This window comes from Phasianus colchicus, chromosome 27 (assembly GCF_987193195.1).
Source record: "Phasianus colchicus chromosome 27, bPhaCol1.hap1.1, whole genome shotgun sequence".
Taxonomy (NCBI): domain Eukaryota; kingdom Metazoa; phylum Chordata; class Aves; order Galliformes; family Phasianidae; genus Phasianus; species Phasianus colchicus.
Window position 1 is genome coordinate 3,769,109 of NC_143462.1, and position 13,610 is coordinate 3,782,718.

The 13,610-nt window shown below is 45.7% G+C and overlaps 1 long non-coding RNA gene across 2 annotated transcripts in view; it reads left to right on the forward strand.

Annotated features, from left to right (window-relative positions):
* Positions 1–13,610, forward strand: part of LOC149914817 (uncharacterized) — a 37,491-nt gene that overhangs the window by 14,813 nt on the left and 9,068 nt on the right. The window contains exon 3 of one of the 2 annotated variants that reach the window (XR_016460227.1): positions 4,721–5,960. The exons of the other annotated variant lie outside the window; for it this stretch is intronic. This is a non-coding gene — a long non-coding RNA (uncharacterized LOC149914817). Of the gene's footprint in view, positions 1–4,720; positions 5,961–13,610 lie in introns of those variants that run through there. 2 annotated transcript variants of the gene reach the window in all.

The following is a 13,610-nucleotide window of genomic DNA, read 5'->3' on the forward strand; positions in this document are numbered from 1 at the left end:
TCCCTTCGCTTCTGCTGCACCAAACACCCATCAGTGCAGTGCTGAAAAGGAGCAGAGAAAGGGGCTGGAAGCACTTTAATTACTGTGAGTGCTTGTTTTGTGATTGCTTCCTATGATACGGTAACTTCTTCCCTTTCCCTGTGCAAGCATGGTGTTTCTATTTATCACGATGAAACCAGAGCAGCAAATTAGAGAGGGAAAGGGAGCAACTGCATTGCTCTATTTGTAAGCAACACTGGCAGTGTATGCAGAGGAGCAACAGTTTCTGTTGGAAGCAAGTGATGGATTTTCTCCCTGCAGAACTCCTTTATCCCTTCACTTTCACTTCCTGTTCTTCATTTGCTTTTAAAAGATTGCTCAAGCTCTTGCCGAGTGTAGAAGAGTTGAGTGCCATTATTCCCATTTACAGAGAAAAAAAAAAAATGTAGATGGAGAGAAGCTTCTATCTGTGAACACTGGTTGATCCCATTCTTTTTAATACTGAAAATGTGTTAAGGAAAACGAGGTGCAGAGCCAGACCCTGCTTGAACTCAAGGGGTCAATGAGCAGCAATGGGCAGCACTGCACATCATGAGCTGGGGCAGCTTCCAGAATTGGAGCTCCTGGTGGTGGGAAGGGTTCTGTTTACATGAAGTAACATTCCCTCAATCACCTTTTCCATTTAATTTTCTGTGCTTTGTGCTGCCTGCTAGGGATCGTTAAGCAATACTCCTGTTATCAGTGCATATCACTTAGTGTGCTTTGCTCTAATAAGCTTTTGTAAATAAAACCCAGAGAGATGAAAAGGCCAACGCCTGATTACGAGCTACCAATTTTGTCTCATTAAGTTCTTATAAGGGAAAAAAGTAAATAGAATCTTTATCAATCTCACACACTTACAGCTCTGAAGAGAGAGCTTTCCACATTCATTAGGAAGGATGCTGAGAATAGAGATGTGTTTGCAGGCATTTCTGCCTTATGAAGTTGCTAAGGGATGTTTTACTGATGATCGGCTGTTGCTTCAATCAAGAGATGAGAAGGCAAAGATGGAACCAAAGGAATCATAAAATATTCAAAGGCTGTGGTTGGAAGGGGCCAATACACAATGGTGTGCCATATTTGCTCTTCAGATGCTTATATTGATGGTCTTCCCGCATACTAAGCTAGGAATAACTTTCCTACTGGAACTTACTGCATTTCTATTTCAGTAGCTGTTGTGTAGAATTATCGATAAACGTGGAAAAATGTAAGAGAGGAATTGTGTGGTCAGGCTGAGTGGACATCTATCTGCTGATCAGCAGCATCTTGCCTGTCATTTTGTATTTCTTCTCGCAAGAGAACCAGCCCAGAAATAGATATCATTTACTTCCGTGCCCATCTTTTTTCATCCGTACTATCCTGAATTATGTTATTAGAATCATCAGTTTAAAGGACAAAATGACTATTGTAGCCAATTTTTGTAACTATTTCAATTGAGGGCTCCGTGAGAGCTCAGCAGGCAGAACTTCAGCTCTCACTCAGTGAATGGGGGAAGGTTTTCTGTTGCACTTATTTTCTTAAAATTCAGGGTTATATCTGCCCCCAAAACTGCAATTAGCAAAAGCTGGCCAACTCTGGCAGACCTTGGAATTTACATCAGGTATTTGAAATGGGAGGCAAGGCTGATAGCCTGCTTTCTTTGCTACTCATTGTACTTATCTCAATGCGTAAAATCCACCAGGTTTTTCCACCTTTCATCCTACACTCTCCTTTTGTTTCATGCTTCCGTACTCCAGCTTCAGTGTTTTCTCCTTCCTTCACAAAGACAAGCAATTCATTCATTCATCAGGCAAATTCATGGAACAAATGAGTAGAGATGACTTAGTCAACTCATTTCTTGTGGGCGTCACCGCGCAAGTGGATGATTTAAAAAATAATTAATAGCATTTTCTTTTGGAGAAGATAACACATAGATTTTTTTTTTTTCTCTTTGCTTTTCACAGTTCTATTTAGTCTTTATTTTTACGTAGGCTTCAAAGCTTTAACTCCTATCATTTCTGATCATTTGCCCTGCTCAGGAACAGCAGCAGCCATCCTCACAGGGTACAGCAGCACAGAGCTTCACCTTGGGTCCATTCTTTTAACTACCAGACAGAAATCATCCATTAACACCAGCTGAATGAATCCTGCACTCCCTAAATGGCATCATCCTGTTGGCATTTCCAACCTCTGCTGGTATTTGAATCATTCTTTTGGTGTACTGTTGGCTGAGTCCTGCCAAGCACTCTGTGCCCATGGGCTGCCCTGTCTGTGCCTTGCTGGGAAACCCAGCTCTGCTCAGCTGCACTGTTGCCTGGGCTGCATTTCCTGCAGCATCCCAGCCATGCTCTCCTCCTGCAGCCCTTGTGCTTCCCACAGCCACAGCCTCTCCGTGCTCTTTGCACCATGCTATGTCATTTGCTTCCTCCTGTTCAAAAGCTTTGGTGCCGGGATGTGCTGTAGTACGTGCAGCTGATGTTACAGACACATGGAAAAGGGCTTTGCGAAGCAGTGCAGCTGCTGGTTCTGCTGTGCCCAGTGGTACTCAGGCTCTGGAGGGCTGGTCTTTGTGCTTTGCGTTGTGCTAAGAGCTCCCGTGGGCTGCCGGGTGGGGACGCACAGCCAGCAGCACCTCTGAGCACAGCAGCAGGGTTGCATCGACACACTGATGGCAAAGGCACACGTGCCGGTGTCAGACTTAAATACGGCTTGTGGAGCTGAACAATACACCATTTTAATCCACAGGCAACTTAAGATTCTTCTTCTTCGATAAAAGAAATGTTTGCCGAGGAGCAGAGCACTTATCAGTAGATGCAATAGCTCCACCTTTGGGTCCTGGAACAAAATGCGCTTTGGCCACAACTTTTCTCCCCCGGTTTTCTGTGTAGCAGACTTATCTGCTGCATTGATGAAGATTTAATATGAATAGTAAAACTGGGGAGGGGGGAGGAACTGCTGCAGTGCTGAAGTAGCCTATCACAGGGTAGAAGCAATGGCAGGTCCATAGCTATCATGTGCATGATGTCTTGATGCTGGTAGTCAGATGGTAAGCACAGAATGCAGAGCCAAACTCAGACTGAAGGCAATATCTGAACCCAGAATTAGGCTAGGGTGGATTTTTCCACCTCTAATTCTTAATTTTGCATCTGGTAATAATTTATGCTAATGTTATGCATTTGACCAGACGCGTTGTAATTAGAGAGATTAGCTGCATGAATATGAGCCAGCTTTTTTTTCCTGCCGAAAGCAGGTTTTGAACCTTTCACTTGCAGAATCTGCATGCCTGAGACTGCATCAGATGAGTGCTGTGCAAATAAAACCACCACATCTGCATCCTTGTGTGCTCACAGGCATGGCTATCAGATTGAGATTCCCCCACATGTCCATAAGATGCCCATAAAGCAATCAGGCACTGCATGGGGCAGTGGTTGTATCTACATGCCTTCATGCAGGTGTGTCTGTGTGCTCTTGGTGATGCACTGATGTCTGGTTGTGTTTGCATGGCTGTATCTAGAGACAACGCTCCTATACACACAAATATTTATCATACTTGCTTAATAATGAGATCCCTATACAATTGTGTACATGAGAGTGTTTGCCCAAATACCAATGAAGTTTAAAAAAATATCCAGTAGAAGTAACCAGATACTTCCTGAATGCATTGACAATAATAAGCATGAGATTCTAGACCAGAACACTTATTCCCTCTAGAAAACAAAACAAAAGGAAAAGCTCCAAACAACCAAGTAAATGAAGTAAAAATGTGTTTTGCTTTCATATGAGCAAGGTGAAATCTAAACCTTGCTGGCTCTTACTCCTTTCCCATGGTGTAGGAGACTGGAGCTTGCTAATCACAGCGAGATAAAGCAGAGAGGTCTGCTAACAAGCCTTCAAACTGACAGCAGGTTTGGCAGGGTTGCTGTGCTGCTGTGTTGAAGATCTTTAAACTTCAGGGGTCATTATCCTCTGACCTTGAAAAAAAAAAACCCTACCAGATATCCATATGGGTTGGCTGCACAGGTCTCACTTAATTGGATGCACAGGTGTGCAGAGGAGCAGCTGACACTGCTTGATGGACTGGCTGCACAGCTGCAGATGCTCTCTCAGCTTTGATGTGCCATTAGAGAACCAGGGACAGCTTGCACCGTGTCCATCTCAGGGATGGCTTCAGCCTCATCTCCCACAGAATTGCCACTCGAAAATCTCCCCTGGGCTCCAGCAGACTTCAAAGCAGACTGGGCAGAATTCTTTTCTTGGAGATATTTGTGCAAATGTAAATGTTGCCCTGACTTTGATCCTCTGCATGCAATGTCCACAGGACCTGATGTTTAGCAGCCTGCAAAGCATCTCTTTGCATTTCATGTTTGCATCCAGCTTTATGAATTGATCCCTTTACGCTCAGACTCAATGCTCCTGGGAGTGCAGTCCTGCAGTACTATTATCTTTCAGTCTGCTTAGCTCTCAGCAAGGTCATTTCCTCACCCTTCATACGTCCTGTCATTCTCCCTTTCCATGCTTGCTTTGATGCAATTGATTTCACTTCTGTTTCTCCAGTCTCCAAAGGGTTTTTCTCAGATCCTGCCAAACATGCTGTAGTCAGTCATGCACCTCTTAACGTTTCCCAGCTAGGCTCTTGTTACGACCCTTTAATTGAAAAGGCTCCTAAGAGGTAGCACTGTATGCAAGTGTAATTGGAATATCTTTTTTTTTTTTTTTCCTTGAGGTTCACTTGCATGTAAGGCTTAAAGGAACAAAATCAGTGAAGATGGGTTTGGCCTCTCCGTTCCTGCCACGTATCTTAGATCCAATGACAAGAGGTGAGGATGTGCGTATCCACAGCCACACAAGGAGGTGGACTCCCTGGGGCAGAAAGGACACAGCCCCACAAACCTGGATGGCTCTGCCTTACACCAGCCCTGTTCTTTTTGGATCCCGTGGGTTCTGACACCGGCAGACCGAGCACAGTTCTGATACCACAAAAACTTGTCTGATCAGCACTGCGGCCTCATCCACATCTTGTCAGCCCCCTCTGAGTCTCCTTGAGGCACACGGAGCTGCCAACAGCTCTTGGATCGGGCTGCCAGCACAGAGCAGTGCTGCACATCAGCCCTGAGACATTTTCCATGGCCTTCATTCTCCTCCCACAGCTCTGTGGGTTCTGTTCCCTATTTCTATGCCCGAGTGCAGAGCACCAGGCAGTGGCACACTGATAATTTGAAGCCCCCATGCAAAGTAGGTAGCTGTGACACAGCCTGGCCCTGCCAAGTGCCATGGCTTCCCTGAGAGCACAGTACTGCCAGCTCTTCCACCGTGATGGCTGCACCCTTGGGGAGATGTCCAGGTAATTGCTCTGTGTGCAGCCCTTCGTTAGAGGAGCTTCCGGATTGTGTCCATCAGAACTGCTTATTGGCTGAGTTATCAATACAGGGCAGCAGGGTGACACGCCAGCTAACAAGGAGATGTCTTGAGAGAGTTCCCTTATAGGAAAGGGAGGAGGGAGGGAGGAGGAAGCAAGCGGTGCTGCTTCCCAAAGACTTCTTCAGGGGAAAAAAGAAAGCAAATGAAGTGGAATGAAAGCTGCAAAAAGAAACACCCCTGATAGTTTGCTACTGAATACTGCTTTTCATTTGGAACCAAGAGGGAGGTTCAGAACGGGAGCGGAATGAGGGACACACAAGTGTAGGTGCCATCCCAGGGAGATTTCAAAGAGCATCTTGAATGGAAGAATTTATGCGATTAGCTGGAATTACACAAAGATGCACAAACAACCTTGGCAAAATGGCAGAGAGCAAAAAGGAAGAAAAAACAATCCGGTGCTTCAGCGTCTGATGCTATTTTGTCTTTTGATGTTTGTTTTCTGCACAGTGCCAGCAATTCCTGTCATCTCTGGTGCATGTTGCCAAGTCTATTATTTGGGATGATTCCTGCTTTAAATATTTTTAGCTGTAGCGGATCTTTAATCACGGGGAGATTGTTTTCAGGAATGATTACTTTATGTGCATCCAAAAGCGTATCTGATCCAAATCATTTGTGATCCTTTTGTAGCCAAAGGACAAAATGAGAAGGATGGGGCAGACTCAAAGGCCATTGAGGGAAAGAATGTTCTGTTTGAATGAGATGACTGATCTCTGCCCTCTGCTCAGCCCTTCTGGGGCTTAGGATTAATAGTGGCACATTTGGCCTGCAACCAGAGAAAAAGGTCCATTCTTTGAACTCTGCAGTAGAGTCCATTCAGTATTTGTCTGCAGCATGCTTACGATAAGCAAAACAAATCATAAATACAGGAAAGACTTCTGATTATTCCAGTATATCTGCTCTTTTAAAAGAAGCAATAATTTTTTTGATGTTAGAGAATGAGATACCCAGCTGCACGTGAGCTTCCATTGACTTCACCAAGGACACAGCAAGCAGGACAGCAGCGCGGTACATTCCAGTGGTATTTTCCTATTTCATTCCTAAGATCCAAGGGTAAAACTGTCCCACTTTGAAAAATGCCATTAAGAATTTAAGAGCTGAATGAGCCGCTGACCTCAGGTTTCCTTCCTGCGTGGGGCAATTCTCAGCCAGTATTGGTGGAATCTGAATACATGAACCTGACAGCCCTTAGTGTGTGCTGAATGCTGCTAACAATGCTGCCTCCGTAGGAAGGCTTGGAGTTTCAGATAAGCACAAAACCTCAGATGATTATCTGAATCAATTTTGCAATGCAAAATTAATATGAAAACTTAACAAGAGGGCAGCTTTCCCAACAGCCTCTCTCCATGGCTCCTATTGATTATTATTTGTATTAAGGGAGCTCCTGTAGTTTCCTACTGAAATTAAACCTGGGCATTTTTCATGCTCAAGCTTTATAATCTATAGCTGAGGCTTACGAACTGAAACGTGCACACAACATGCATTCACAGGGCTTTCTGCTGCTGACAGAGTAACAAAGATTAAGAGTTTGTAATTAAAGAAAAACTAATCCAAGTTAACTTTCAAAGTAGATTAATGACATGGCATTACAGCGTGGGGTGCAGCTGCCCTGCTGCTCTGTGGGCAGGATGGCAGAGAGCTGAGCAGTCTGATTTGCAGGTAACCTGACTTCTCTCTTCCTCTCTACGTGGAATTAACATTACTTCAGTCATGTCTGTGCATGTGCCCATGAGGTTAAATGGGGTTTAAGTACAACATTCTAAATTTACATCGTTAGTTAATTAGGATCAACTTTTGCTAAGAATCTCGGCATTTCTCCAGAGGAAACCCTGGGCAGAGCAGAGAGACCTGCTACCCATGCTACTCATTCACCAGCCAAATGTCTTTTCTGCTCTGGAAACCAGATGTTCTTCCATGGCATATTGTAGTGTTTTGCTGTCTGTACTTCTCTCAGTGTTTTAATATCAACCATAACATGAGAAGAGAAGGAAGAAAAAAGCTCCATGGGATATCTGGTGCTTTCCATACAGCGAGCTGTGGGTGCAGCACAGATCCAGCAGCTGGCTCTTGCTGCAGCTCTGGGCACATCCCTGAGCACATCCATATCCATGACATCCCAATGCTGTCACCTCTGCAGAACACTGTGGCCCTGAGCCCTGTGAGCTCCCAACCTCACCACATAAAGTGTGCCCAGCTCTCTGTAGGGGTAATTCAGGCAACCCTGTGTGCTCCTGCTGCTCAGGGAGCCCAGGGAGCAGCCCCAGAGCTGCCCCTATCTAACAGCAGCTGATCTTCCCTTGCTTAGGGCGCTGCCTGCTCGCAGCTGGGCTCTTTACTGCAAATAGAAGATTACAACAACCGACAGGACCGCGTTAGTTACAGCAAATTAGCTTCGGTAACACTTGCAACCAAACATGCAAGCAGGCTCTGAAGGAGGTTAGCTGCTGCTTGCTGGCTGAATGGAGTGGGATGGTGTGTGGATCCTCACACCCTGGTGCAGAACCAGAGCCTCGATCCAGCTCAGCACCGTGGCATAGAGCTGCTAAGAAGAAGCATTGCTTGGGATGGAAACGTACAGTGCGATGGATTTGGTAACTTTGGAGGAAAAGGAATTGGAAAGGGAGTAAATGGTAACAGGGTATAATGGTGCACATCGCATTTCTGCTACTGCTCTTCTTGCAGTCTTGTTTTCATTGCCCAATTTCTTGCTGGGTTGGATATCTACCTGTCCCAGGAAATAAATAAGTGTGACTGAGACAATCTTCTGGGTAATGTGGGTTCCCATCAACTCTAAGTAAAAATTAAATCTATCAGGGAGAGTTTACTTTTCATATATCTTACATACTGGATGGTTCCAAACATCTTGCTTAGGATGGAGAAAGCATCCACACAGGAGAATGTGGTTGATATAACAAGCATGTGGGGGCAAGGACTGCTGTTTTCCTTGGTCTTCCTGGCATCATTTCTTGTTGTATCTTTAGACACTGCCAAAATAAACACAATTGCATCTTGATGAGCAGAACTGGAGTACACAGGCTGCCCTGGGTCAGCACTGAGCTGCAACAGAAGAGCTGGGAAGAAAAACATTGTTCCTTGCTTGAATAACCACCTGACGTGTATTTGGTACTTAGTGCTGCAAAGAAACACTGCTTGAAGTACTGCTGGTATCACTCGGTCCACGTGAGCGTGTCTCAAGCTGAATGTTAAATCCCAAGCATAATCATGCACTTAAAAATCTAAGGTGCTGTATACATGTGTTGAGAAGATGGCTCTAATGAAATTGGCCCCAGGAGCATAATTCGTATTTCAGTATTCATTACCCTCCTTGCTTTCGTGATTATACTAATCCCAAGCAGGAGGAAGGGAGAGACAGCTGAGGTAATCCTGCCAGTGATCTGTATTTGAATATCTATGTGGATATATGAGTGTGGGCTGACACGAAACAAGTATTAAATACAGCCAACAACCCCAACGCAAACCCGAAATGAATGAAAGCGTTTTGTTTGCATTTCTTGCTCCCTTTTTCCTTTTATGACTTTGGAGCTTTGCTGTGGCACTGCAAAAGCAAGCGAGATGGGCTCCAAAAAGGAGCTAATGCTGTTTGCACAGGAGCTAACCCGGTGTGATCCACGACTTGGTTGCTCCCACATCGCTCTGATGACAGAGCCCATTAATGCACTAATTACAGTACGAGGAGAAGGAGCTCTGCTGAGCGAGGAGCCCAGGGTTGGAAGAAGGGAAACAGATTGCAGAACCCGATTTCATTGCGCTGCTCTTGCAAAGCAACCACAGAAATCCGAGGCAGTACATATCTGTGGGAGCACCACACACCGTTTGTTTTTCTCTCTTCTTTTATTTAAATCACTTCCAGCTTCTAGTTAGGAAACAGAGCGGTAAGACGGCAACCAATCTCCCACCACCAACAGCGGGTAGCGGTGTAAAATTTACTGAGCGAATATCAGTTGGATTGCAAGCTTTTAAGGGTAGGCAGGAGATATTCAGAGTCTCCAAAGGGATTTATAACGTTGCCAGTTTTTGCGATTCCATCAGTACAAGTCTCTCAATATTTACTGTTTGTTCTTAAGGCTGCATTTCTTGCGGAGATGCGATTACATGTGAGTCTCAGCATAATGCACTTGTTTCCTTACAAAAAGGAATATTTCTAACCCTCGTAGATTTAGAGAAAAAATGGAAAATATGCCTAGCCTGTACCCTGGAGCAAATAGAAAGAAATTCAAACTCCAAGGCTAAAGATGTTCCATAAATTTAATCGGACTTTGCATACGCCTTGGACACACGATAGCCTTAGCCTTAATGGGATGGGATAGAGGTGCAGCAGAGCAGAGCCAGCCAGCTCTCCCACCAGCACCAGCACTGCTGGTGGCTCAGACCTGCTCCTAAAATGCCCCCCAGCCCATATTGCTTATTGCCCTGCAGCCACAACCTCTCCCCAGCCAGGCTGCTGGTAGCCAGCCTATCAGCGTGCTGAGCAACAGGTCTTCTCACCCTCTGCCATTGCAACTATCTTCTCTAATGTAATTGAAATGATAATTATTCCCCATCCAGAACATTTTTGCTTACTTATAGTCTGTGGAAATATTAAAGTTGATTAAACACATATGCTGCTGGTAGATAGCTCCTCTGATTGCATATGGAGCGCTAAAAGGTTAGCTAAGGAGGACAAAATAGAACACAATACTCTGCTAATGCAAAGAACCAGCAGCTGAGAAATGCAAGACAGGGAGAAGACACCCACACTCAACAAGAAGACCCCTCTGAGTATGAGAGGGGTGAGGTGGGGGGAGGAATGGCATCCAGGCCAGCACTTCTTACCCCTTCCTCTGGCAGAGATGCCCTGAGCTGCACAGCTGCCATTCTTGGAGTCAGTTGGGCCGGGTCTGCATGGTCTCAATTTTGAATGAAGAGCAAATGCAGAGGGATGTCATACACAGGCATATGCCAGACAGATCTGATCTGTCCATCTGTCTGTTTGCCTATATATCCATATGTCTAGCCATCCATTTATTCCTATATTTATTTGCTTGCCTTACATATGTCTTCTCTCAATCCTGCCAGAACAAATGGAACCAGGGAGGCCATATTACTGACAAGACAGCTTCCCTGCACCCTGAGATGGTTGAGCAAAGTCTGGGGTGAACACAAAGCCATCCCCACCTGACACAGCTGCCTTAAGGCTGAGGGTAGTTTGGGATTGGTGTTCCAAACACCAGGCACTGCAAATAGCCAAGTCTATTTCAATATCTATTGCAGCTCTGGACCTGAAGAGAACCATGGAGAAAAGTTTGAAGGCCTTTCTGGATAAAAAACTTCATCCTCCAAGGCTTTCAAAGGATGCTATTTAACTCGTATGCAATCTAACAAAAAGCAAAGCTCTTCCCTCATTCCCTGACCTCACAGACCAGATGCAAACTGCTGAAGGTGGTGGTCATCTCCTCACCACAAACAAATGTATCTTTATGCATCTTAAAAGCATTAGGAATGCTGCTAGGTGAAAGGGACAGGAATAGCATCTGCTTTCACAGCGTAATGGCCTGTATTCTATCTGGGGAAAAAGCATGCGTTTTCTAATTTGCAGAAGTCACAATCTAAAATGCTTTAAAATATACTTATTTCTCCCCCTTTCCTGCTATGGAAAAAGTGCTGAGGTAGATTTTTCTTCGCCCATAAACAGGATGCGTTTTATCATTGTGCCAGGCACGCCGCAAAGCTTTGCAAAGCAAAGAGTGGAAGTCAAGGGAATGACAAAAGCTTCACAGATTGAATTTGCTCACTTGTATACGAGAGGGAAAGAATAGGAGAATGTTGGCATGGAACGAGGTCTTTAATCGTAAGAAAAAGTGCAGGAAGCTGCAGAAGTAGGGACAAATTTTAAATAATAACTCACCAAAAAAGTTCTTGGGTACGCTCTCTTTGCACAGAGTTGCTTCCCTTCTCATCAGCACCTCTGCCCATTTGCTTTTTGCTGACAGTTGCAGCAGAAGTTGCACAGAAGAGCCAGGTCCCTTTCCTGCTCCTTCCTCCACAGCTCACTGGACTTCACTTCCCAGCTCTGAGTCCCTGCATGGCTTTAATTTGCCCACCTTGACCCATGTTTTCTGCCCACATAGACTTCTGTTGGCCTGGCCATCCCTCGGGGCTGTTTATTTTTTAATATATGTCTGCATGGTGCCTGGTGCAAGTGTCAGGCCTGGGGTCTGTAACTGCAGCTGTAAATAACAGAAATATCTGGATCTCACAGCAAGGAAACAGCCTGCCACAGGGATTCCCTTCTGCAAGGTTTACTTTCCCTTTGCAGGATTTTCCCTGTGCAGAAGGCCGTGGCAGTGTGGGTTCCCATTAATGTGGTTTTTTTCTGTGAGGAGCTCAGGTGGAGCTGTGGTTCAGTTATACATCCATGACCTCCAAAAAAAGACTGCTCAGATGGGATCAGTGCTCTGAGTTCTGTGCATTCATGCCCTCCCCAGTGCTTTGCCCATCAGAGGCTAGAAATTAGTTTCCCTCTTTCCAAGATGGACCCTTGCAGGACACGTGATGGGGCTCCGACTCAGCCTTTGGAGAAATTGAAAACTCCTCCTGACCATCTATCTTGCTGTGGTGCACGAATGGATGATGAGTAGATCCTATTCCAGTTCCTTCTCTGCCCATCCATCACCTGCTCTGCCACCTGCTGTCCCCATAACCAAGAGAACAGGGACAGATGAGAGAGCCAGACAGACAAATGGGCAAGGACAGACGGAGGGATGTGCCGCTGTGTTTTGTTGCCTTTCAGCACCGTTTGAATACGGGATACACGGAGGAAATTGAACTAATTTCCCTTAATGGAAACTCTTCCCATTAATGTGGGTTTTTTTTTTCTCATAGGGATTTGCAGATAGCTCTTGAGAACAGCATCTACACAGCCATGGTGAGCAAGGCAGCTAAAGCAGGAATCATTAAGCAAAGATATTGGTGGGAATAAGAGATTCCATCGAATATTACTGTACTGTTATGAGACAGCCTGTGCCACTTAGTGCACAGAGAGAAGGGATGACGTCTCTGTACAAACAGAGCCTTGTAGCCCCTCACATATTTCTAAGGAATCTTATCACAGATACGATTGAAAGCCTTCACAGAACCAGATATCCACAGCATTGGTTGCCCTCAGGACCTCCACGGGCAGCAGCTCTTGCAGCAGTTTGCAGAAGCAGACATGCCAGTGCACTGCCAATTGCTGCCTTGCACTGTGTAGAGCTGACCAAAACCATCCCTGGCAGCCCTCTCACTTATGATCTTGGATCAACATTGCCTGCAGCAGGGAGAACTGTGCCTTCCTTGGCTGTTGTCAGAGAAACTGTGACAGAGCATTTCTTTCCTGACAGCCGGATCTCTCCCAGATAAACCAATGCCGAGTTTCTTATAGCCCAAGGAAGATCTGCTCCTGTGCCAAGAGCTTGTGTAAGAGGAACTGTAAGGGCACCATCTGGAGCCCCTGCAGCCGTGGCAGCAACAGAGACATCGAGCTGCACTGATTTGCAATGAAAGCACTGTTTGATTTCAGAAGGGAGAAGGGGAATTCACCACCACACCACGATGGGGGTGTTGTCCCAGATGCCAGAACAGCACACGGCAGCACTGAGAGTGCCAGTTCCCAAACACTTACATCGATTCCAACAGTTGCAGGAGGAAATTGTCACCATCCTGTAGCTCCTGTCCCTCATCTCCTCTGCAGTTCTCCCAGGTCAGCTCCGAGCTCCTCGCTACGCACTGCTGCTCCCATCACTGCTAACACATATCGACGTGGTGGAGAATCTCCCCCTCGTTTAACTTGGCAGAAAATATTACACTGTTGTTAGCAGTCTTGAGGCAGTGAGTTCCATTCACAAGCTCATCTGTCACCTTCCAAGGTGTGAAGACATGGAGAATCTGAATTCTTTTTGCTCAATGGGTTTTTGAATGAGGCAGAAGAGTTTTTGTTCGTCCGGTGTTGGAAATCCTGTGCTGTGCTTTTTGGTGCATGCCAATTTCCTGCAAGTTCCATGGAACCGTAAACCACTGTTCTTCCCCCTCCCCTCAAGGATGTTGTCTCCTCACACAACCTAAGGTGATGCTGTGCCAGCTGTGCACAGAACTGCTGTGTGTTTGCCCCGTGGCTCTTGCTGAGGGAACTCAGTAGCCAGCAGCATGCTTGGGGACTGCAG